The 23,604-nt window shown below is 45.0% G+C and overlaps 1 pseudogene; it reads right to left on the bottom strand.

Annotated features, from left to right (window-relative positions):
* Positions 1-209: 209 nt before the first annotated feature.
* Positions 210-23,604, bottom strand: part of LOC124085448 (transmembrane protein 132B-like) — a 53,125-nt pseudogene continuing 29,730 nt past the window's right edge.

Genomic DNA, 23,604 nt, shown 5'->3' with positions numbered 1-23,604 from the left:
CTACAAAGTCATGCCTCCACCACACCAAAATGTGGATCACTGCTGACAGGATCACATAATTTTCAAAATGTAAATGCCCTGGAACTTGTATTCAAGCATGGGGTCCATTCATTCATTCAACAACCATCAACTGTGCCAGGCCTTGCTATGGGTGCCACAGAGACAGGGGTGGATGAAACTGACTAGGATCTCATCTTCTGGGGAGAGAGTCAGTAGATGACTCCAGCAATGGCCAGTGGTGACATCTGTGAGGATCATGAAATAGGAAGACATGGACAGTAACAGAAGAGCAGGGAGTAGCTGAGGGCTGCACAAACCAGTGTGGTCAGGGAAGGTGCCTCTCTAACAGCCAAGGATCAGGAAAAGAACCAACCCAGGGAGAGGCAGGGAACATGTGTTTCAGGCAAAGGGCACATGCTAGGACCTCAAGATGGGGGAGTAACAGTAGATTAATTAATGAATAGGGTTTTCATCTGCAATTGGCTCAACTCTGATATCCAACTTGAGTGATAAATGATCCAAAGCAGCCACAGATTTCCTCAGAATAGCTGTGTGTGAGGTCCTGGCAGGAAGTTCAACTCAGTGAAGAATTTACTTGATAATTTCCAGGACAGAAGTGTATGGAGTGCATGGCCCTCCCACAGACCCTCAGCACCCTCCTTTTTATGAATTGGAATATCATCAATGACTCCATCCTCAAGTGTGGTCCCTGGGCCTTAGTTGTGGAAAGAGTTTCAGCGAAACACAGGGAAAATCCCAGCTGCTTTCTGACCCATGAAGCAAAACCACAGGCAGTTTCGTGGGCTCTGGGATCCTGAATAAGTTCATCTGGGCAGTTGCCAACAAGATTCTTTTGGTCCACCTGCATTTCAAAGTTTGCCAATCCCAGCCCACCTGGGGACTCCCAAAGCAAAGCCAATTGATGAGGGGCTGGTAACTGGGCACACAGAACTCTGTCCCAACACACACCCTACCATACATTTCAATAAAACTATCTTCTCTCAGCACATCACTTGGTCCTGACATGCACAAAGATGGAGACAATAAAGGATGAGGGCTCCCCAAGAAACCATTCCACAGTCTCCAAAAATGAAAAGGGATTTACACAATAGCCTACATAGTTTCCAGGAGGCACTATGGAAAGCAGATAAAGGAAATGCAATTTAAGAATATTTTTCTTGTTTAAACAACATGTACCAAGTGAATGCAAGAGAACAGATGACATTCTGCTTCATGACATTAGAGTAATCAAAGTATTTAAAGAAAACTTCTCTGTTCCTCTTCTCCTAAAGCCATAATTGTGTACCATTGCAAGAGGGACGATGCCCACAAAGGTGGTATGGCTGATAAAGATCTCAGAAATTACCAGCTCACTCATGAAGTCCTCGATTGGGTATACCACCTGCCAGCTGATTTGCTGGGTCCCAGCCAGACCATTGCTGTTGTTGACGCCAAAGTCCACTTGTAGGATCCCGTACACTGAGACATTTGCTCTGGAAAACAAACACATATTATAGTTCAGATTGAAGTACTTAACTTAGCATAATGTGAAGAACGCAGTAAATGGCCCATTCCCCTTTGTCAACCAAGGAAATGATTGCCACCTTTGATTCACATATGGCAGTGTTCAAAGAACCTGGCCCAAAGCTGCCTGTCTGTGGCCCCATCTCAGGATGAGCTTTCAGGACCCTCTGTGGACAGAAGGCTGCTCCTTATTGAATGAGAAGCTGCAATGGATTCTTTCCCAGAACATGGTGACAGTTCAATTCCCCTGTCCAGCTGAGGAGGGAGGTGCCAGTTCCTCAGTGAAGGCCACCTTACAGCCCACATCAACCACCTCTGTAAAGGCACATTGATCAAAGATCAGGCAAACAAGTTCTGGAGATGAGAATGTGGGCCTATCTTTGGAGGAGCCTCTGTTGCCTAGGTCCATGTGCTAGATGGCTACTGGCACTGTAGGAGCTGCTGCTACTGAGCATTCCATCCAGTGGGACAGAGAGCTGCAGGATGGAGACCCATGTAGGGACCCCTTGACAAGCATCTTCAGAGCCCCGGGCAGTGGTCCAAGCACAGACTTTGGAGTCAATGGCTTTTACCACAAACTGGCTGTGGGACCATGAGAGTTGCTTAATTGGGCCTCCACTCAAACAGCTGTCGAGTGGGAATAATGACAGATGTCCACTTCAAGGACTCAGGTTTCTAATTTTTGAAATGTTGTTCTCCTTAAAGACTTTAAAAATTATTCCTAGCTCCTGATATATATATATATATATACACACATATATATGTATATGTATATATATGAATATATATGTATATATACATGTATATGAATATATATGTATATATATATATATGTATATATATTATATATGTATATATATAATATATATGTATATATAATATATATATATATATATATATATATATATACATGATTTTATATAAGTCTGTCTATATATGTGTTTGTGTGTGTGTGTGATTTTAACAAAATCTTTACATAAAATAAGGTATAGATGACCAAATCACACAAGATGTTCCTGAGGGACAGACTAACCCTTCCCTGTGTTCTTCCACTTTTCAGTGAACCCTTTAACATGAGGAGAGGAGAAGCTAACACCAAACGGTGGTGAGGAGGGGGCAGCTGCACTGGCAAGTTGCAGAGGTGCTGCATGGCCAGATGAGGACCGGCTGGAAGCTGCCTCCTTCTTCTCAGCTCAGGTGTGAAGTGTCAGCCCACTGGGAGACACAGCCTGATGCATGCCAAACATGGTCACATTTCCCAGTGCACGTTGGACCATGGCAACCGCATGGAGAGGGCCTGTCCTCTGCAGAAAGCCTTGTCTTTGATTCTCCTCTTCCCTGTGGACAACAGAGCCTCCCTCTGCCCCAACCACAGTGCTCAGAAGAGAAGGGCTTTGAACTATGGGTCCTGGTGGCTCACCTCCTGAGGTCTAGGTCCAACAGCCAGTAAAGGCAGGGAAACACTTGCCTCCACTGGCCAAAGGCATGTTGCTTCTATGCAGAGAGCCATGTCCTCTGTCTTGTTCCCTGGGCTTCAGCTTATCTGTGCTGAACCTTTCCAATTTGCTTCTTTTTCTAATCTTTTGTCTTTTGGCAACACAACACTTTATCTTCTGGCTTCATCTTTATTACTGACATTCCCTCAGAATTAGTAGTCATTACAATATTTTAAATTAAGACCTGCACTTCCCTCCTAGCTGTGTGCATCAGGGCACCCGACACAACACGTGTAATTCTTATCACAGAATTTCAGGCAGTTTGTACATTATGTTCTATTAAAAACTCAGTTCCACTCAAGGTTGTCACAACTCAGAGATCACAGCTTCCTGCCGGATGATGTGCTGAGATATATTCACACATTCCTGTTAGCAGAAAGTTCCCTCCACAGGCCTGTGCTTCACACCTCATTTGATATCACAATGCAACCGAAGGCATAAAAATAAGCAGTTATTTATTTATATTATGGAATGGATTCTAGAGGGATACTAGATGAGCATAAAATATCACACCATAGCCACAATCCCTGCCCTTCTTCAGCCCTGGGGAGAAGGGTGGGGCCAGGAGCTGTCAATCACACATCTCTTTCTCAGTCACTTCTAAGAACTTCAAATCTGCTCTCAACTTCTAAGAACTTCAAACTCTGCTCTCAGAAGACAACAGTGACAACCACCTCCAAGAATTTGTGTGGTTCTCTGCATTTGAAACATTACCATTTGACCAAATATTTCAACAAAATTCCTTCTGCATGGAACCTGGACACCATCACCTACCCAGTGTCCCAGGATGCAGGGACAGATGGCACCCACAGCATGCTCTGGGGGTATCAGGACCCCTGACATTGTGGTGACTGTCTGGCTCACTCTCACTCAAGTCCCCATCAGAGTCCATGGCCTCCAGATCCCCTCCCACCTTCCATCCAGGCCTTCAGCTGAGGTTGATGGGAACCCCTGACTTCAGGGATGGCTATGGCAGTTGCTTAGGGGATCACATGATCATAGTTATATCCCCAGGGCCCATGGATGACCAGGACCTCTGCTGGGCCTGTCTGGGAAGAAAAGCTTCTATCAGAGTGACCACATCAACAGATGGATGCAGATGTAGTCAGTGTCCACCATCCTCCTCAAGAATGGAGAGCACTTGAGAGGTGTACAACCATGGGAACATGGGTACAGGCTCTGAGTAGAAGGTTGGAGCCCCAATCCAATGCTCCTGGTGACCGTCCATCAAAAACTCAACCTGCCTGAAGACCTTCATTGTTACAGGACCAAATGGACAAAACCACCTGATAAACCAAGCACCCGAGAGGAACTTTTCTACCAGGAATACACACAGCAGTGCTGTTTGTTATGGTTTGGGTCTGGAAAGTCCCCCAAAGTCTCATGCACCTAAAGGCTTAGTCCCCAGTGCAGAAATGTCCAGAGGTGGTGAAGCCAGATTTAAAATTAGGTAGTCAGTGTAGTTAGGTAAATCGGGTCTAATATCAAGTGAAATCTAAAATGGAGGCCATGTTGAGAATGAATTTCTGGAAAAGCTGAGCAACTCTCGGAATGTTAATGAAGCCCAGAAAACAGCCCGCAACAGATTTGAAGACAGCCCATCCCAAAGAAAGTTAATGAAGCCCAGGAAACATCTCCCAACAGATTTGAAGATACCCCCATCCCAAAGAAATGTTAATGAACATCAAATTTTACTCAGAAATGCCCAGATTACTTCTTTGGCCCACCTGTGTCCCAACCCTTCCCACCAAAAACTATAAAAAGGGGAACACATTCACCCTTCCATCACCAAAAACTATAAAAAGGTGAACACATTCGCCCTTCAATGGATTCCACCTCTTGGGTCCCCTTCTTCCTCTGGGAGAAGTCTTTTCTGATGTTTTTTTTTTTTTTAATAAACTTCTAATTTTCCACTCTGACCTTGCCTCGGCATGCTTCTCTGGAGTTATTCCTCAACATTAGGGAAGCAAGGACTCGTCACTGGTCAACAGCGAAAACAGTGGGGATCATAGGAAATGACTCCATCCCCAGGTGCTGACCTCCTCATTGGAATAATGCACCAGATGGATTGAAGATGGGAATGGATTATTGGGAGTGGGACCCTGTTGGAGGAAGGTCATCACTGGGGATGTGGCCTGACAAGGTTCCTCTCATCCCCAGCTCCTGCCTTCTCCACTCCCAAGGCCTGGGACTGAGCAGCTCTCCCCACCACACCCTCCAGCCATGATGTTCTGCCTCACCTCAGGCACAGAGCAATCTATTTGGTCAACCATGAACTAAAGCCTCTGAAATGGTAAGACAAAGTAAACCTTCTTTACTCAGAGCTGTAGGGGTCATGTATCCTGGTCACAGTAATGAAAAGCTTCATCACACACAGTGCAAAACAGAATAAAGCCACAGCCCTTGACAGACACCAACTCTGAAGAGTACTATCTGCCACTCTCCCCTCTTCATTCCCTGATGGCAGAGACCATCTCCCACTACAAAGCCCAAAATACTATCTAACAGGTACTTCCCAAGAGCACCTGCTTCTTGGGCAAAGGCAGAGATCCCACAGCTTACTGATGAGCTCTTAAGGGAAGACTCCCCTGGAGACTGATTATAGAAGAAGACACTTAGGACAAGTCCCACTCCTTTTCAACCCCTGAATATTTCTGGGTAAGTTTTCAATGCCTGAAAGAGCTGCAGCCATCTTGTGACCATGAGGAGATGAGGTACAGGATGGTGGTCAGTTCTCTGGCTGGATTGGAGTAGAAGGACAGAAACACTGAGCAGACATGTGGTACCACTGTGTCACCAATAACAAGACCAACCATCTTTGAATTGCTTGGGATGTGAGATGACAAAATTCTTTTGTAGCAGCCATCTGCAGGCAGATGATCTATTACTTGCAGCTGAATGCCCTGAGCTAATATTAACAACTCAGGAATCTGATGTGATCAAGACTTGGGGTGCTCAGTATTTGGGTATGTTCAGGATTTGGGGATGCTCTAGATATGGGGTGCCCAGCATTTGGGGGTGAGCAGCAGATAGACATAGATTTCCGGAGACATTGTGGTCACCTGAGGCTGCTAGAATGAATTTGAAGGGAGAGGTGTCCAGATCACCCAGACAGTGGTTCCTAACAGGCTTCTGACCAGCACTTATCTGAGGCCCTCTTTCCCCTGAAAGAGCAGGCAGAGGGAAACACCAGCTGATGCTGTCAGGGTCACCAGGAAGAGGCAACCACACCATGCCACTTCAGGGAACAGGCTGTCCCCACCACTCACACACCCACGAAAGATCCTGTGTTTGTGGTCCTCAAAGAATCTAATAGAGAAGAAAGGAAAGAGAAAAGACTATGACAATGCAGCATGACAGAGCACTTGCTTGAGGGGCTCATGTACCCAGATAAGGAGCTGGTGCCTCACTCGGGGTGAGGCCTGAGCCATGATTGTGGCTGCATAGCTGCCACAGTAATTAACCTGAATAACCACTGAAGATGCTTGTCCCACACATGGGACAGGGCAGGGGCCAAGACTTCAGGCAAGGGATCTGGTCACCCACAAGTTGTCCCGATGCAACATCATCAGTGAGGGCCTCTCTCTGCAGCAGAGCTGAGCACAGCTCACATACCTGAGGTTCGAGCCCCAGCTGGAGAAGAGAGGCTGCCCCCCAGCAGTGCCAGGAACCTAGCTTAAGACCAAAGATATGCACCAGTCCCCAGGTGTGACATCAGAAAAATGACTATTTAAGTGGAGAGGAACAATGACCCCCTCAGTGGAGCTGCATCGGTCTAGATGCCACCTCCATCCCTGGGTTCCCACACAGTACCCAGTCTCTCAAGTGCCTTGGGCCTTGGGCCATTCACCTGCCCTGGGTGTCTGGTGGCCCATGCAGGCCAAAGTGGCCATCATCTGGGTGCTGCTGTGGTCCACTGCCCACTGGTTTCTATTGCTGGTTCTCAAGGCTGCGATCTTCACACCTGCTGCCACCTTAATTCTGAGAGGTAGGAAACAAAATGTATAAGAAAACATCCCAGGACAACTCCACAGGCCAACACGACCCTATAAGGGGGAGTGTGGGCATACTGTCCTCTCCCCAGGAGACAAGAAGAACACTGTGAGTGGCTTTCCTCTGAAAACAAAGTGTCCTGTTATTTTTACGAGTGCCTGAAAATCGGAGCCCAAAGCGTTGGCCATTTCCATTAATTTTCAGTTTAGTCTGAGTTTGGACAGGTCACTTCCTGCCACTGGGATTCATTGGGTGTGATAGGCATGTGGGGAAGTAGATGGACTCTGCCCCTCACCTGCAAGTGGGAAACAGTCACCATGGGATGGGGAAGGCCAGGCGCTGCCACATCAGGGACCCAGGAGGCCACTGCACTGAGCACTCAGTGATGGGGAATGCTCAGCAAAGCTCTTGCAGTCTTTCCTATGAACACACAAAAGGAATGTCAAGGGCAGAGGAGGCCCATGTGCAGGAGTCAGAGAGCAAAGACAGGCATAGGGAGTTCATGTTCAGCACTGCTGAGACCTAGGGAGCCAAGATGCCCTCAAGATTAATCATCAGACCACATACGGTCCAAGGTGCTGCTGGTTAAAACAAGATGAGCAAAAGTGAAGATATAGTAGACAGTGACATGGGAGGAATGATCTACAGATCATCTGATAAGAGCTAATATCCAGAATATGCAAAGAGTCCTTTCAAATCAATAACAAAAAGACAAATCATGCAATGAAAAAATAGGCAAAGGTCTTGACTGCATAATTCTACAAAGAAGACATACAGATGGCCAACAGGTGCATGAGAAGATGCTCAGCATCGTCAGTCATTGGGAAATGCAAATCAAGACCACAGTGAGCCACCACTCCACACTCACTCACTGGTTAAAATATGACATAAAGGAGGTGGCAAGGTCCTGGAGAGATCAGATCCTCACATGTTGCTGGTGGGGATATAAAAGGCACAGCTGCTATGGAAACAGTTTGCCAATTTCTCAAAACGTTAACCTAGAACTACTGTAGGACCCACATATGCTTTCCCTCTTTAGGAAACTAGAAAGCAAAAAGGAAAAAAATCTGGGGAGGGTCTCATGAAAATAGATGAAAAACCAGAAGAGGAGGGAGTGGCAGCAGGGAGGAGGGAGTGGGGAATGAACTGGACCAAATCATGTTTGCATACTTATGGATGCAAGAGATCCCCTAGTATGTATAACAATTAGTTTCTTATAAAATGACTACAGGACCCAGCAATCCCACTCCTAGGCTTAGAGTCCAAAGAATTGAAAACAGGAACTCAGTAAAATACACATACAAACATGTTTACAACAGCACTGTTTGTTTGTTTGGGGTTTTGGATTTGTTTTGTTATGGTACCAATGATTGAATGTAGGGGAACTTAGTCACTGAGCCACATCCCCAGCCCTTCTTAAATTTTGTTTAGAGACAGGGGTTGCTAGATTGCTTGGGGACTTCCTAAGTTGCTAAGGCTGGCTTTGAGCTTGTAATCCTCCTCCCCAGCCTCCCAAGCCACCCAGATTAAAGCTGTGCATCACCACCTGGCCAGTGCTGTTTATAATGTGCACAGGGGGCAAGAACTCAAATGTCCATTGACTGTTGAGGAAAAACTAAAGCATGGTTCATTCATGACCTTGGAGTATTACTGAGCTGTTTGAATGGCTGAAGAAAGATGCATGCTCCAACAGTGCCCATCAAAAAACTATTCTATGAAGTGTGGGAAAGTGAACATATTGAGTGGTATGATTCATACAGAAAGTGAACTATAGAGACAGAAATGCAGATCAGTGGTCTCCAGGGTCTAGGAACAGCAGGGGAATGGGGAGGTACTGTTTAGCTAGTGGGTAAAACTATCTTTTTTGGGTGCTGTGCTAAGTGCCACTGAATTGATGGCTTTAAAGTTGTTAATTTTATGTTACATGAATCCTAACTCAATCTTTTATAGAAGAAAAAAGTTTGGGGTGGGGACAGGTAAATGACCCACCATAATTCCATGTGGCTGAAACTAACCTCTGTATGGCCCAAGCGAGCAATGCTCTTGTAGCAGAATTTGAGGCATTGAAGGATGGAACTTGGGGGTGGTGTGAAGCTCTTGCTGCTGCCTGCCCAGGGAACTCTGCAGTGGGACTGGGGACTCAGGTGTGCCTCTCTAACTAAAAGAAAAGGAAATGCGGTGTTGTCCCCTCCTGATGCCCCCTGTCCTGCTGCCCTCCACTCCTGTTGCTCTCCCCTTCCTGACATGGATCCCTCCCCAACTGCCCTCCTTTCCTGCCTCCCTCTTCCTTATGCCCCTCTTCTGCATCCCCCTCTCTCTCTGACAAGTCTGTCCCCAGACTACCAGCTGCTTGGCTGCCATGTCTTGTTCCTGGCATTTCCTGAAAAACCTCGGCCAGGAGAGATGGCATCCACTGGAGACCCTCACAAATCTTGCCCTGACTCTTCTGTCCCTCTTTCTGTATCCTGTTGGCTTTTTTAATAATGTGCACAGGTGGCAAGAACTCCAAACTTTCCAGTGGGTGAGTACAGTGGTCCCTATGTGCCATGGGTAGGGATCACTAAGGAAGCCTGTGACCAGGACTCAGTGATGCTCAAGGCTGCCAAGCACCTTCTCCCACTCACTGTTTCCAACATCCCCTGACAGTTAAGAACTTCTTGGGATCAAGTGCTATGCACAAAGCCCAAGGAAATAAGAAGGCACAGAGCTCAGGTTGGACTGTGAGTCTCAGATGGCATGGGCCACAGGCCAAGACCATGGACACACATTCCCAGGACCAATTTAACACTAGGAAAATGACTTAGTAACCAATGACAACATGCCTCTGGCCTTCTGCTACAGGCAACTCAGCCTGAAGACTCTCATAGATCCATGGCACCCTCATCCCACTGGGTGGCAGGCATGCTTTCTGCTCCCATTTTCCATGTGATTACGCTGCTAAGGTGTCACTGGACAGGCTCTTATGTGGGTGGCCAAGGAGAAAACTGTCCACTTCAGCCAGCAGAAGTAAAGATGGCTCATATTTGGAGAGCAGATGCCACCATCTCTACTGGTAGCCAACAGGCAGGAGAGTGAGGTCAGTGCATCCACTAGATCAAGGCCCCATGACCCCTGGGAAAAGCACTCATGATCCAAATGCAAAGGCACCACGACCAACCCAGGTCACACGTGAGAACACTGTGTCTGGTGTGAACAGGACAGCAGCAGCTGAAGGCCTGCAGGGCTCTCATGGGTCTGTGTAGCTTCCAGGACCAAAATCCACGGGGGCCATGGCCAAACCAGTGGGCTCTGCACAGACTGCCTCAGGCCTTGCCTGCACTATGCTGACTCCTCCAGCACAGCACCAGGACTCATTATCTGGCCACCCAGATGAGCAGCCTGGGGAGCCAAGCAACATGATCAGAAGGTACACCTACTGCAGGGCAGGCCAAAGCTCAGACACTGCCCCTGGGAGGCAGGGCATGGCTGGCCACACAGGGGCCAGGCCCAGGGCCTGGCTCTGCCAGTAGCTAAGACTGTAATGGAAAGTGCTGAGAGGAAAATGCAGTGGGGTCTGGAGAGCTCCCCAACCCCACATCCACCCAGAACCCATGATGTGGCTTTATGTAGAGGAGGGTCCTCCAACCTTGGAGTTCCTTAAGGATCTCGAGAGGAGGCTTGTTGTTTTAGTGTGGTGCTGAGTCCAGGGAGTCGTGTCTTTATGAGACAAAACAGGAAAAGACACAGAGTCATGGAGAAGATGAAGAGCAGAGGCTGGAGCACCTTCTCCACCCCACAGCATCTGCACTGTGAGTTGGGCACCCCATGCCCAGAGCACAGATCCCCACTGCTCTAACCACCACCTCCTTGGTCATTGGTGTGGCAGCTGAAGGACACTTGTGCAGGGCTGTTTCATGAAGTCCTACGATGGTGTTGTGGGATGCAGGTGCAGAGAAGGAAGGGGCAGATGTGGGCAGGGCAGGTGTGGTGCAAGTAGAGAACAGGTAGAGGGCAGGTCCTGGCATGCATGTTATTATACATATGATGCACAGAGGAGGTGCTAAGAATATCTAGGGGACAACAACTATGCAAATAATACAACATGGCAGGTGAGGAGGAATGAATGGTATGAGTTTGCCGTGCAGGCTTAAGAAGCCCTAAACACGCCATCCACCAGCCCCCAGGACAGCAGGAGTCATGCAGGATGAAGGAGGCAGTTGGGCCAGAGAGGATCACAGAGGCACTGGGAGCAGGTTGGGGTTCAGCTGACTCCCAGTGAGACCTGGGCAGTGTATCTGAGATGCTGGGACTTGGCATCCATGTACATGAATAGTAGGTGATGACACTCACCCTCCTTGCCATGGTGAATGTTAAATGAGGCACACATATGCCCTGCATGGAGTATTAGAAACTGAGCCATGTTAATTACTTATACTTTCTGAACATGAACCTCCAGATACTCCCCAGAGAGGACAAACTCAGCACTTGATCCCACCTGATGAGGTTCCATGGGAACTGCTCTAGGACACCAGTCAGCACCCAACCACCTCTATGAAGTCCCTGGGAGCTGCTCTAAGACCCCAGCAGCATCCCAACCACCTCCCCTAAGGTTCCTGGTAATAGCTCTAGGACCCAAGTAGCACCCCAATCACCTCCCCTGAGGTTCTCTGGGAACTGCTCTAGGACCCCAGCAACATCCCAACCACCTCTCCTGAGGTCCCTGGGAACTGTTTTAAAACCCCAGCAGCACCCCAACCACCTGCTGTACAGATATGATTTCCTTATCCACCTCCTGTTTCTTGGCAGAAAATTCTTCCCACACCCCAAGGCAGGGAAAACTCCTCAGTTTGGCATGGCAAATCCACTTCTTTCATAAAATATTTTGCTCTAGAGAACATCAAACTCTGAAACCTTTGGACCCATAAGACCTCAGTGCATATCTGAAAATTCTCAGAAATTTTATAGTGGTTGCAATTGTAAACACACACACACACACACACACACACACACACACAAACACGAACTCTGCTTCATGACTGCTCAAGTTCTATTCATACAGCCATTTCCAGTGCAGCTCAGTACTGAGGTTTAATTGATGCCCCCATTTCTTTCAGGCAGCTGATCCTATTAAATTTACACCTGAGGCTTCTCATGGTCACAGTGTGGCTGCCACATCTCCAGATCTTATTCCGACATCCATAAAGAAAGAAAGCCTAACTCTCTTCCCCACAACAAAAATTCTGGAGCCAAAATTTTATGAGATGAATCCTATTGAGTATACATTTTTTTATTCCTGCACCAAGGGCAAAGTTAATCCCATTTTAATCATCCATGAAGGGTTATCAAAGAGAAGCTCCTCAAAGAAGATTGAAGTTATAATTAAAGTGGAGTGCTGTGTATCAAAAGTATAAGCCTGATGCCAAACTGTTGACATTTTGTGCCTTTCTTTAACACAAGTTAATTTTTTTTTCCTAATCACAGTCCTTGGTCCAAATCTTCCCTCAATTTAGGTTATATTTGTTTGGAGCAATTAAAGCCCAGACTCCAACATTGATTCAGCCAAGATAGATATCAAGAAAACCATCCCATTCACAATAACCTCAAAAAAATAAAATACTTGAGTACTAATGTAACTAAGAAGGTGAAAGATTTTACAATTAAAATCATGCAACACTGAACAAATAAATTGAAGAAGACCCTAGAAAATGGAAAAGACCTCCCATGTTCTTGTATTGGCAGAATTAGTACTGTCAAAATGGCCATACTACCAGTATAGTAATATACAGATTCAATGTTATCCTTATTAAAATGTCATTTTTTTCACAGAATTTGACAAAACAGCCCTAAAATTCATTTGAAAGAATAAGATACACAGAATAGTCTAAGTGATACTAAGTACAAAGAGTGACATAGGAGGCATCACAATGATGTAGAGGATTTCAAACCATACTCCAGAACTGTAGTTACAAAAACAGCATGGTTTGGCATAAAAACAGACATGAAGATGAATAGAATAGACTAGAAGACACAGAAATAGACCCGCACACTTACAGCCATTGGATACTTGACAAAGTTTCCAAAAATTTATGTTGGATAAAAGATAGTCTTTCTAACAAATTGTGCTGGGAAAACTGGATATGTATATGTAGAAGAAGGAAACTGGACCCCTGTCTCTCACCCTTCACAAAAGTCAAGTCTAAATGGATCCAAACCTTAGGAATCAGAACAGAAACCTTGCAACTTCTCAAAGAAAACATACAGTCAATACTCCAACATACAGATGCAGCACCAGCTTCCTCAAAAAAACCCTACACCCCAAGAAATAAAACAAGAATCAGTGAGTGAGGTAACATCAAATTAAAAGTTTCTACACGGTGAATGACATGATTAAGAGTGTGAAGAGAGCACCTATGGAATGGCAGAAGACCCTGGCCAGCTGCTCCTGTGAGGGAGATCAATACCCAGAACACATAAAAACTCAAAAAACTTACCTCCAGAAAACAAATAACCAAATCAATAAATGGGCAAAGAACTAAACAGACACTTCCCAAAAGAAGAAAAACAAATGACAATAAATATATGACAAAATGCTCACCCGCCCTAGCAATCAGAGGAATGAAAACCAAAACTGCATCAAGATTTCATCTCCTTCCATCTGCATGGCAATTATCAAGACCACAAAGAATTATAAATGCTCGGAAGAATTTTGGGGAAAAGGCACATTTCCACATTGCTGGTGGAGCTGCAAATTAGCACAATCACTCTGGGAAGCAGGATGGAGATTCCTCAAAAATTAGGAATGGAACCACCATGGGGCCCAGCTATCCCATTCCCTGGTATTTATCCAAAAAAAAAAAAAAAAAAAAACAAAACACTAAAATCAACATACTACAATGATGTGGGTACATCAACGTTTACAGCAGCACAAATCACAACAACCAAGTCATGGAATCAACCCAGATGCCTGTCATAGATATATGAATTAAGAAAATGTGTTCTAGCCCCACAATGGAGTTGTACTCAGTCATAAGGAAAAATGAAATCATGGAAGTGGAGAACACTGTGCCAAGGAAAATGAGCCCAGTCTCAGAGAATCAAAGGTCAAATGTTTTCTCTCACATGTGGAAACTAGAGTGAAATAAAGGAAAGAGGGAGGAGAGTGTCCAGGGAAGGTCAGTGGAGTAGAAATAGACCAAGAGGGAGTAGGGGTGGTCAAGGGCAGGACAAGGGAGTGAATTCTGAAAAACCATGTATGTGCATATATAAGTACACCACAGGAAATTTCAACTTTATATCTAAGTAGAGAGAACCACTCAATATAAATAAATAGATGATAAACATCTATAGAGTGGAGAAAGGAGAATGGGGGAAGGGAGACCATGAGCTGAAATCAAATCCCATGCATTTATGACATTGTCAGGATGAATGAAACTACTAGAAATTACTACAATGCTCTCAAAAAAATTCCCTGCTAACAACTCAATACCAATTGCTGCCATCTGTTATATATGTCCTGGCATCATTAAAGTAAAAACTACATGTAATTTCTCAAGTCTCTGCATATGCTCCCACATTTGGTGCACACAAAAAAAGGAACATGGCTTCCATTATAATAAAAAATTCTTATAAATCCTTATACCACCATTCCAAGAATTTTCTTTTAAAGAAAAATGAAGAAAGGAAAGAAGGAAGGGAGGATGGAGTCGGGGGGTGAGGATGGAAGGAAGGAATAATGTCTGTCCTCACTTAGCCATTGTCCTTGGACAACAGCAGCATCTATCCCACCAACTACTCTGACATCTCCGCCATCTTGGTTGTGCAGGCTCTGCTTACTGGCAGCTTCAAACAAAATATGCATGCAGTGCATCTTTATTGCAAAGTGAAATTGCAAGTCTTGTGATCCTGGAGGATTGACACATGCCAGGAGGGTGCTTGGCAACAAGAATGCAGCAAGAGTCTACAGTCACTCCTCAAGGGAGAGTCATTGACAGTTAACAAGTGGAGAGGAGAAGACCAAGGAGAACAGTGCTTTATAAGAGAGCAGCTTATACTGCCAGGCACAGTGAAGCTGCTGGGGACTGCAGAAGCCCTTGAATATTTCTGCTGAATTGACCCTTTCAATGATCATATTGGCAATGTCAAATGTGAAGTTAAAAATTCAATATTATGTGACAATATAAAATTGAAGAAGAGTCACAGATGATCTGCATGCTATATTCTTTGTTCTGCATATTAGAACATGCAAATTATTAAACCTGTGTTTTCTTTAACATAAGATCAAGTAAACTTATTATAATAATCTGAATTTCATTTCTCAAGGAATACACCCAATCAACATTTTTCTCATTTTTTAATTTTTGTAATTCTTGTGAAATCTTGGTTCCCATTTTATTTTTTTATTGGTTGTTCAAAACATTACAAAGCTCTTGACATATTATATTTCATACATTAGATTCAAGTTGGTTATGAACTCCCAATTTTACCCCAAATACAGATTGCAGAATCACATCGGTTACACATCCACATTTTTACATAATGCCCTATTAGTAACTGTTGTATTCTTCTACCTTTCCTATCCTCTACTATCCCCCCTCCCCTCCCCTCCCATCTTCTCTCTCTACCCCATCTACTGTAATTCATTTCTCTCCTTGTTTATTTTCCCATTCCCCTCACAACCTCTTATATGTAATTTTGTATAACAGTGAGGGTCTCCCTCCATTACCATGCAATTTCCCTTTTCTCTCCCTTTCCCTCCCATCTCATGTATTTGTTTAATGTTAATCTTTTTTTCCTGCTCTTCCTCCCTGCTCTGTTCTTAGTTGCTCTCATTATATCAAAGAAGACATTTGGTATTTGTTTTTTAGGGATTGGCTAGCTTCACTAAGCATAATCTGCTCTAGTGCCATCCATTTCCCTGCAAATTCCATGATTTCATCATTTTTTAGTGCTGCGTAATACTCCATGGTATATAAATGCCACATTTTTTTATCCATTCATCTATTGAAGGGTATCTGGGTTTGTTCCACAGTCTAGCAATTGTGAATTGTGCTGCTATGAACATCGATGCAGCAGTATCCCTGTAGTACGCTCTTTTAAGGTCTTCAGGGAATAGTCCGAGAAGGGCAATAGCTGGGTCAAATGGTGGTTCCATTCCCAGCTTTCCCAGGAATCTCCATACTGCTTTCCAAATTGGCCGCACCAGTTTGTAGTCCCACCTGCAATGTACAAGAGTACCCTTTTCCCCACATCCTCTCCAGCACTTGTTGTTGTTTGACTTCATAATGGCTGCCAATCTTACTGGAGTGAGATGGTATCTTAGGGTGGTTTTGATTTGCATTTCTCTGACTGCTAGAGATGGTGAGCATTTTTTCATGTACTTGTTGATTGATTGTATGTCCTGCTCTGAGAAGTGTCTGTTCAGGTCTTTGGCCCATTTGTTGATTGGGTTATTTGTTTTCTTATTGTTTAATTTTTTGAGTTCTTTGTATACTCTGGATATTAGGGCTCTATCTGAAGTGTGAGGAGTAAAAATTTGTTCCCAGGATGTAGGCTCCTATTTACTTCTCTTATTGTTTCTCTTACTAAGAGAAAACTTTTCAGTTTAAGTAAGTCCCATTTGTTGATGCTTGTTATTAACTTTTGTGCTATGGGTGTCCTATTAAGGAATTTGGAGCCCGACCCCAGAATATGTAGATCGGAGCCAACTTTTTCTTCTATCAGATGCAGAGTCTCTGATTTGATATCTAGCTCCTTGATCCACTTTGAGTTAACTTTTGTGCATGGCGAGAGGAGGGGATTCAGTTTCATTTTGTTGCATATGGATTTCCAGTTTTCCCAACACCATTTGTTGAAGATGCTATCCTCCCTCCATTGCATGCTTTTAGCTCCTTTATCAAATATAAGATAGTTGTAGCTTTGTGGATTAGTCTCTGTGTCCTCTATTCTGTACCATTGGTCCACCCGCCTGTTTTAGTACCAGTACCATGCTGTTTTTGTTACTATTGCTCTGTAATATAGTTTTAAATCTGGTATCGCTATACCGCCTGATTCACACTTCCTGCTTAGAATTGCTTTTGCTATTCTGGGTCTTTTATTTTCCCATATGAATTTCATGATTGCTTTATCTATTTCTACAAGAAATGCTGTTGGGATTTTGATTGGCATTGCATTAAACCTATAGAGAACTTTTGGTAATATCGCCATTTTGATGATGTTAGTTCTGCCTATCCATGAACAGGGTATATTTTTCCCTCTTCTAAGATTTTCTTCTACTTCTCTTTTTAGGGTTTTGTAGTTTTCATTGTATAAATCTTTCACCTCTTTTGTTAGGTTGATTCCCAAGTATTTTATTTTTTTTGAGAATTGTGAATGGAGTGTTTTTCCTCATTTCCGTTTCAGAAGTTTTGTCGCTGATATACAGAAATGCCTTTGATTTATGCGTGTTGATTTTATATCCTGCCACTTTGCTAAATTCATTTATTAGTTCTAGTAGTTTTTTGTAGACCCTTTTGGGTCTTCTAGGTATAGAATCATGTCATCTGCAAATAGTGATAATTAAAATCTTCCTTTCCTATTTTTATGCCTTTAATTTCTTTCGTCTGTCTAATTGCTTTGGCCAGTGTTTCGAGAACTATATTGAATAGAAGTGGTGGTAGAGGGCATCCCTGTCTTGTTCCAGATTTTAGGGGGAATGCCTTCAATTTTTCTCCATTGAGAATGATACTAGCCTGAGGCTTAGCATAGATAGCTTTTACAATGTCAAGGTAAGTTCGTGTTATCCCTAGTTTTTCTAATGTTTTGAACATAAAGGGATGCTGTACTTTGTCGAATGCTTTTTCTGCATCTATTGAGATGATCATATGGTTCTTATCTTTAAGTCTATTGATGTGGTGAATAACATTTATTGATTTCAGTATATTGAACCATCCTTGCATCACAGGGATGAATCCTACTTGATCATGGTGCACAATTTTTTTGATGTGCCTTTGTATCCGATTTGCCAGAATTTTTTTGAGGATTTTTGCATCTAGGTTCATCAGAGATATTGGTCTGTAGTTTTCTTTCTTTGAGGTGTCTTTCTCTGGTTTCAGAATCAGGGTGATGTTGGCCTCATAGAATGAATTTGGCAGAGCTCCCTCTTTTTCTATTTCCTGAAATAACTTGAAAAGTATTGGTATTAATTCTTCCTTAAAGGTTTTGTAAAACTCTGCTGTATACCCATCCGGTCCTGGGCTTTTCTTGGTTGGAAGTCTTTTGATTGCTTCTTCTATTTCATCTATTGATATTGGTCTGTTTAAGTTGTAAATATCCTCCTGACTCAGTCTGGGCAAATCATATGACTTAAAGAATTTATCAATGTCTTCACTATCTTATATTTTATTGGAATATAGGTTTTCAAAATAATTTCTAATTGTCTTCTGTATTTCTGTAGCGTCTGTTGTGATATTGCCTTTTTCATCCCGTATGTTAGTAATTTGAGTTCTCTCTCTTCTTCTCTTCATTAGCATGGCTAAGGGTCTGTGGATCTTATTTATTTTTTCAAAGAACCAACTTTTAGTTTTGTTAATTTTTTCAATAGTTTCTTTTGTTTCAATTTCGTTGATTTCCACTCTGATTTTAATTATGTCTTCCCTTCTGCTACATTTGCTGTTGTTTTGCTCTTCCTTTTCTAGGGCTTTGAGATGAAGTGTGAGCTCATTTATTTGTTGGTTTTTCCTTTTTTTGAGGAATGACCTCCAGGCGATGAATTTCACTCTTAAAACTGCTTTCATTGTGTCCCATAGATTCCGATATGTTGTGTCTGTATTTTCATTTATCTCTAAGAATTTTTTGATTTCCTCCTTTATGTCTTCTGTAACCCATTGATCATTCAGTACCATATTGTTCATTTTCCATGTGATGTAGGATTTTTCCTTCCTTCTTTTATAATTGATTTCCAGTTTCATTCCATTATGATCAGATAAAATGCATGGTATTATCTCCACCCCTGTATATTTACTGAGGGTTGCCCTATGGCATAATATATGGTCTATTTTTGAGAAGGATTGGTTCCCATTTTAATTAGGCAAATATTCTCTGAGTAAAGAATAATTTCCCATAATACCCTCCTATTTTTGAATGGCAATGCTCATGAAAATGCATGTTTTATGTGTGAAAATATGTGAATATTCTATCTTGGAGAAGAAAAGAACTCTCCCTTCCTTCCCAAAATAGCACCTTCTTTCCTGCCTCTGAGCCTCTGTACATGCTGTTCCCTCTGCCAGAAATACTCTCCCATGGGTGCATATGGGGCTCACTCCCTAGTCTCCTTCATGTCTGGGTAGGTGTGACCTTATGGATTCAGCTTACATGACATGTGGAGACATAACAACATGGTTGCCCCAGAGTGCCCCAAGGGGTACTGACCTAGGTCATTTCCCAGCACCATAAATGCTGACAAAACCACTGTGTGCTGGGTGGAGTTTGCTGCCAGCCTCACTAAGGCATGAGTCTGACTGTCTGACATTCACCTAAGGTGACCTGAGGTGGGTTTCAGTCAAGAAGAGGTCACCTGCACATCAGTCCTGTGTGTGGTGTAGAAGACTGGGATGGGCAGGGCCAGGACCCCCCCTGCCCCAGCTAGAATCTTCCTGTGAGGGGAACTGAGGCATCTGTGGTTAAGGGAGGAAGTCAGATGATGACCCTCAGGTCAAGACCCTGCAGGGGGTAGTCCCTATCTTGGGCATGACATGGCCGAGGCACTGACCTGCAGCTTGCTTGTACATACATGGTTAGCCCTGAGCTATGGGCCTCTCCTGTGCCTTCACTGGGGGAAAAATTCATGGGCACTATAGCATTCACATCAAGTTCAGGAGGTGATCGATCAGTGCACATTATCCCCAGATCTGCTGGGGGGAAAGGGGAACCAGCACATCCCAGAACAGAGGAGCTCACTGTGTCCATGGGTCTTGAGCTACATGCTCAGCCTTTTCTGGGGCAACAGTGAGGACTTTCCCCTTCATCAACCCCCACTAGCTTTGCCCACCAGCCCCACATCTTACTCCATTCTTTGTTTGGGATGCCAAGAACCTGGACCAGGTACCCCCTGGAAACCCCTGCCCATGCACCAGCAACATGTAGACAGCCCTCCTTCTTACCCAGATTTAAGGGACCCACTAGGCTTGCTGCACCCAGGATGATGGTCCCAGCAGGAAGTGCCCCAGTGGTCCCCCCTGTGCAATCCTGAGCCTTGGCCTCTCTTCTCAGTCTCAGGGCCTCCAGGGGCTGCCCTCACATACCTGAGGCAGGCATCAGTGACCTTCACCTCCATTGAGCCCTCCCCCCAGGCCCCAGTAAGGAATGTCACCAACACTGTAGGGAGGGAGGGATCCCATGGACCAGAGATCCTCAGATTCATAACCACACAGGATCACTGGTGCCACCAGGGATACTTCAGAGTTCTGTGCCCACCCTCCAGAGCTGAGACTGGGCTGGTAAAGAGGACACATGGGCTTCAGGGGGTGACTCCGCCATGGGCTCCAGGCAGCCCTCACCAGGCAGTGTGATCTGGAGCACATTTAAGGGAATCCCATCATGTGGGAGGAAGGTGAGATCACTTCACAGCCCCAGAGCTAAGCCCAGCCCCAGGCGCAGTGCCTCTGCTCTGGTTAAGGGGAGCATACAGATTCTGTCTGTTTGGCCAACCACTCTGCCTATGATCAATTAGCAGAGAGCCACTTGCATCCCAATAGGGATATGGAGGCTGGCAAGGTGGGTCCTGCCAGGTGTGCCTTTCAAAATGGGATATAAACTTGAAAGATGATGGGGCAGAGTAAGGAGCCCTGAGAGCAGGTGGGGAGATCTCTCTTCACACCTGCCAGGAAGTCCTGGCCCAGTGGATCTTCCTTCTGTAGGTGCCTGCCCAGGAAGCAGAGAACCTTGAGGATGTAAATTTTTGGCCTCTGACTTGGAAAGGGCCCAGGAGGACCAGCAGACCACGGGAGCTGAGAAAATGCATCTGCCAAAAAGATGAGCTGGATAGGCCAGAGCGCAGCTCCAGGGTAGTGCAGGAAGGGATCCGGGTACAGGTGAGGACCCCAAAAGTGCCCTGGCTCCTAGGAGGAGCTGCCAGCTCTGGTCTCACCACTCAGCCTAACTGTCCATCTGAGAAAGTCAAATGTGGCGGGTGCAGCTCGGGAGAACTCAGGAACAACACTAAACCATGTGTTTTACTTTGATGTCTGTTCACCAAGACCCTGCTACACACCAGGAGTTGACTACCTACTTTTTGCTGTGGGAATGGCCATCCCCAGAGGCACCTGGGTAGCTTAGGTTTGGGACCACACACCTGCCTTGAGGTCAGACTCCAGCATAAAGCCATCGAAGTTACCACACCTCTGGCCTTCCAATGCCTCATCTGTGAAATTGGGATGTTGGAAGCAACAGGTACCTCTCAGCATCTCTTCAAGGATCAGGATCTTATGTGCAAAGAACTTACTGCAGACTCTGCCAGGCAATCTGTACCACACAGGCTTATCGTGGTTGGTGATGGGGTCCAGGAGCTGCCCCCTCAGAAGCCATTCCTGCCCACCTGCCACACTTCAGTCACCTTCAGTCCCACCCTGCCTCAGGGACACACAGACCTGGAGAGAATCTCTCATGAATCATCAACAGCTCCTGCTCTGTGTCTCTCCATACAGAGGGCCCTTGGGAACAGTGCCACCTGCCCACACCCAGCGACTCAGCACCAGGGCTTCCCAGGGGAGGGGCACCCTGTGCATTCCAGGCAGCTCAGGCTGGGCCGGCTGTACTCCAGCTTCTGGGATTGACATGTGTGGCCAAAGCACAGCATCTTTATGGAGAGAGACTGGTCTAAGAAGGAACTGTGCAATCACCCAAGCCAATCAGATTTTTCATCTTCTGACAACAGTTGATTGACTCACAAAGAGACAGGGGACCAGAACTTGTCAGGAATTGTTGAGCTCAGTTGTCCTTCTACAAAGCAATGATTGCTCCAAGTATCCAGCACCTGCCAGAGACTAAAGCCAACAGAGGAACACAAAGGCAACAGATGGACATAGATCACTTTCTGGCCATATCTCTGAACACCTGGATCTAGCCAGACCTGAGGCTATCCTTGAGATTTTCAGTTATATGTGCCAGGAAATTCCCTTAAGCCACATTGGGTTGGGTTTATTCTATTTGAAATTGAAAGTTCACCAGCAAAAACAGTTAGGCACTGAAATTTTCACCACTCAGAAGACCAGACAAAATCCACCTGAGGTCCACAGAAGACACACACACAAGTGTATCCCCTGCAATTCAAGGTAAAATTAAAAAATAAATAAATAAATAAAACAGATGGTGAGTGGATATTTATTGTTCCAATCATTTCTGTGAATACAGAGAGAAAATATTAAGTAAAAGGGATCCATGGAAATAGCCAGAGAGCCTCTCCTGTCAATATTTATCACAATAAGAATAAATATTAATAAACAAAGCTAAGATAGAAAAAATCAATTTATAGCTGCAAAGCAATATGATCTTTTATAGAATTAAACTAATTTTCTGTCCAACCTGCTCTTTGTATAATGCTTGCTGACATAAACTTTCAAATGCTCAAGAAAGAACCACTTCATTGTGGTGATTCAAAGTAGTCCATGAGCCAGTGTGAAATGTTGTCACTTTTCTTTCTCTCACTCAAATACACTCGGGCTTTGCCCTGGTGCTCTAGGTACTCCTATCCTTGAAGAGCTGTCGGACACCTGGGTACTCACGCCTACCGTGACACCTTCACATCTCACCTGCCATCTGTACTAAGATGGTCATCAGAACTGCATAGAACTTTCTTCCAAGTACCAAATTCATAGGCAAAGGAACACCAACATTGCCTCCTAGAATTTCCAAGAAAAATAAAACAGCCCAAGCCAAACTCAAGATCAACCCACCCAAACATAAACACAGAACTCCCCCTTCTGTGCCCTTTTAGAAATGACCAGCAACCACCATGTGGACTTCACCAGCCACTGGAGTCTCAAGGTGCTGGTAACATCAAGTGACTGGCACCATAGGATGTGTGTGTCCCTATGCTCCCTGCCACTGTCCTCCCATGCATGTCCCCAGAAGCACACAGGTTCTTTGCCACACCCCAAGCAGCCTCAGTGTGGTCTGCTGGAGCTCAAGCCATCCTACCACACTCAAAATCACACTGGATCCTTCTGCTGTGGGGCCTGTGCTATGCCCCTTCTGGCAGAACCAGCTGGAAGCCAGTGTGAAGGGAGGCTGTACACAGAGGCAGGCTGGTTTACATAGATACTAGGGCTCATCCCCCAGGAATTTGGCTCTGCTGGAACCTCTCATCTGACATCCTTCTCCCTGTAAATCACCCTGCTTCCTGATCATGGGTGCCTCTGGCGCACCTTTAGCTAAATCCCCCCACTGTGCTCTGTTCAGTGTGCACCAGTTGCTGCCTGCCTTTGCAAGGCCACTCTAGGCCCTCTGAACCTTTCCCCTCACACTTGGGAGCCCCTGGTTGTCTGGACCCTCACTGTCCATCCTTCAAGTCTCAAGGTGATGGTCCCTCCTCCAGAAAGCCCTCCCAGGGCATAAGATCAGGCTGTCTGCTGCTTCCATG

Source organism: Marmota monax, unplaced genomic scaffold (genome assembly GCF_021218885.2).
Source record: "Marmota monax isolate L192 unplaced genomic scaffold, Marmota_monax_Labrador192_F-V1.1 WCK01_AAM20220418_F8-fsc01178, whole genome shotgun sequence".
In the NCBI taxonomy this organism is placed as follows: domain Eukaryota; kingdom Metazoa; phylum Chordata; class Mammalia; order Rodentia; family Sciuridae; genus Marmota; species Marmota monax.
The sequence above is the reverse complement of the archived record's forward strand: the minus strand, read 5'-3'. Positions and strand labels throughout refer to the sequence as shown.